Raw genomic sequence first — 3352 nt, 5'->3', positions numbered from 1 at the left:
ATATTTTTCAAAATATCCCGTCTGGGACCTACCCTACCAAATTCCATTCAACTGCTGTGGGTGTGGGCCCAGGTACTGGCATTTCTAGAAAGCTCCTCAAATGATTCTTGAGTGCTGCCAAAGCTGAGAACCATCATTTTGGGGTGTTAAACAGTAAAATTCAGCTACTGAAAACCACGTATTTTTGCAGAGCTCTTTACTCCCCAATAGAATCTGATATGAAGGTGGTTTTGTGTGTGTGTGTGTGTGTGTGACTCAACTTGGCCTCTTCAGGCTAGACTCCAATAACGCTGGTCCAGGACTCACTCCTGGGCCCCTCCCATCTGGAAGTAAAGATCAGACAATGTATATACTCTTTCTTACTCATTTAATTTAGCCAATGAGCATAACTTTTAACCCCAAGTTATCTCCCGTAGCAGCATTGTTAGACATTAAGAATGGCTAATTTAAGAACTGTGACATGGGATGTGCAGAATGGACTGGTCAACCATCATGTCCATGACACAGGGGTCTGGGCTCCCCATTTCAGTCCCTGGGATATAAGATCTACGTACATTTCAAAATCTGGAGGCCTGAACCTGAAGTTAACAGGCATGAGACTCACTAGCCAAATGGATAAGACAATCAAAAGCTGTAGAACTTCTGCAACTGTGGCCATGAATTCCGTACAATGTTTTTCTGAGCTTTCATTATAATAATGAAAGTTATCATTTATTGAGCCCCTCCTCTGTGTGCTGGTGCTAAACTGTTAAGATTATACCCATTTTACAGATGGAAAAACTGAAGTCATCTTATTTGCCCCAAATCATTTAGTTAATAAATACTTGAGTTAGTTAGGATTTTAACATGTGCCTATCTGATTCACGGGGCCTATATGTTACCACTTATGTAGCAGCGACTCTCATTCATTTGCACACATATGCATACACACACATCTATCTTTCTTTTTAATTACCTCTTCCAGTTCATTTGCATTTAATAAAAAATATCAGAAAGCACGAAATTCATTAAAATGGGAACAATAAAATAGGGGTAACTTACATTAAAGGAAAATAAAATGTCTCTGATAAAACTGTAGAATTAATTTCTGCAAAACAAGTCAAATTTCCCCAGTGATTCCAGAGATACGTACTTATAAAATATTTTGACCTCAAGAAAAAAACATATAGTTCAAAGCTGAAATGCCCTTCATCCCTGAGAAGTGTTGTCCTCTGTCAGCCAGAAAGAGACTATGCTCTGCCAGGAAGAGGACAAAGTCTGAAGTATCCTTACCATCCTAGAGCCCACCCCCCGCACTTACGCCCATATCCTGCAGGGGACTGACCACTAAATACATTTCTTCCCCTAAAGTGATTATTTCTGGCTCTTGCTAGTTTAATATGGAATAGAAGAGTAGATCTGTCAAAGAGGGAGGACGTTTATGATGCTTTCAGTTCTCTAGGCCATTGGGGTCAATGCCAGCCCTCATCTCCTGCCAGGGTGGTGTCGTGATGTCCTTCTGGGACACGCAGATCGTTCTGACAAGTGTCAGGAGCTCATCTGCAGCGAAGCTCTAATACAAACCACTTCCAGGACCTCAGGAGTTGTGAACGCGGGGACTCCTCCCACAGCAAGTGTATCAGACTCTTCTGTTCTGTTGGAACCCTTATAAGGTGTGCCTTTGTACCGTGGGAACTTTCCCTACCAAATAAAATAGGAAAACTCCAGACATGCTTTTATTTACCTAACATGAATGATTAAGAAACACTTCCTCACACAAATAAAGGACCTTAATTAGTACTATAATGTTACCTGAATAAAGCCCCCTTCTGATAAGCAAAATTTTGAGTCTTCAGTAAGTTATAAAGCTGTATTTTTAAAAAATGTTCCCTGTACTTTTGCCCTGACCTTCCACCAGCCATGGAGGCATATTGTGCCTGTCTGATCATAAGTTGTCGTGCGGGAGACCCTGCTTGCTGCGCCATTTGTCGTGTGGGAGACCCTGCTCGCTGCGCCATTTGTCGTGCAGGGCGGCCTGCGGGGTCTCTGGTCCCGCTCCCCGCATAAGAATGCAGGATACGGTGAGGCCAACAAGGAACACCCACGGAGCCATAGATAGGGGAGCCATACCACCACGGTCTCACTGGAGGCTGGGCCCACCGGACGCCAACCTGCTGTCCGCTTTTCCGCCAACCGACCGACCGACCACTCTTCTCCACTCTCTCCTCTGTTCCTCTCTCTCGGCTCTTCTCGGCCCTCCTCTTCCGCTCTCTTTGGCTCTGCTCAGCTCTGCTCAGCTCCTCGGCAATCCTCGGCAATCTTTCGTAGCCGCAGCAGTTATACCAGCAGCCAATTGGCTAACCGGCCACAGCAGACGGCCAATCAGCCACAGCTGACGGCCATTCACCACAGAGCCAGCACCCTTCCACGTGAGGCCGAGAGCCTGTAAACTACTTTCTGGGGCTCTGTCCCCACATAAGTACAGAGAGCAGATAGACTGTACCAAGGGCTATAGAGATCTAGAACACAACAGGTACTTCATGAGTGCTTTGTGATAGATTTATTGGTTGATGATTTGAAATACATGCTCTGCTTTCCTTGATCCATCATCTATGTTGAGTTTATGGCAGTTAGTCTCCCACCACGGTGCCCGTCCCCCAGACACCCACTGTCTCTCTCTCCTCAATTACTGTTACCTTGCCAAGATGAGTCTGTTCTATACTGGATTAGGTAATGAAGCAGTTAAAGAAGAAAAAAAGAAAAGTCTTACACAAAAACGCAAAAGCAACAATAACAAAAGACTCCAGGAAAAAGCAAGCCTTTAATAAAACAGTCTGTTAATACTTGAAAAAAATATGTAGGGTCTAACTCTACTCCCTCCCACCCCCAAATCACCACAGCTTACAACAACAGTCACTTAGAAGGACCACAAAATTACTGACGTTGAACCGTCCTGGCCTCTGGCTTCATATACCCCTGTTTCCTATAAACAACATCCTCTTTGAACCAGGGAGGTACCAGTGTGGGGTTACTTCTGAGTCATTCGAGTGGGGAAAGTGCCCCCAGTTGAGCCCTGTGGTGACCACAGGAGAATTACTGTTTCCTCTACACTGAGGTTCTGATGAAGCCTCAGGAAACGTCACCGAAACCGTTGCCAGATACCTTGAATGGCATGGCTTCTGATAACTCTGACGTGGCCAAGCTTGTTAAGAAAAAAACTACTTTTAAAAAAATCTCTTACAATTGGGTTTGTAATTATACCTCATTAAATAAAACTGGAGAAAAAAAGATAGTTACAGAACCTGAAAAAACAGCAGGCGCCGATTCAAACTTGTGCATAATTGATTTCAGCACTGGGCATTATTCATATCAC

This window comes from Rhinolophus sinicus, chromosome 1 (assembly GCF_057876585.1).
Source record: "Rhinolophus sinicus isolate RSI-liver-muscle chromosome 1, RSI-T2T, whole genome shotgun sequence".
NCBI classification, from domain to species: domain Eukaryota; kingdom Metazoa; phylum Chordata; class Mammalia; order Chiroptera; family Rhinolophidae; genus Rhinolophus; species Rhinolophus sinicus.
This window is presented reverse-complemented; position numbering follows the sequence as displayed.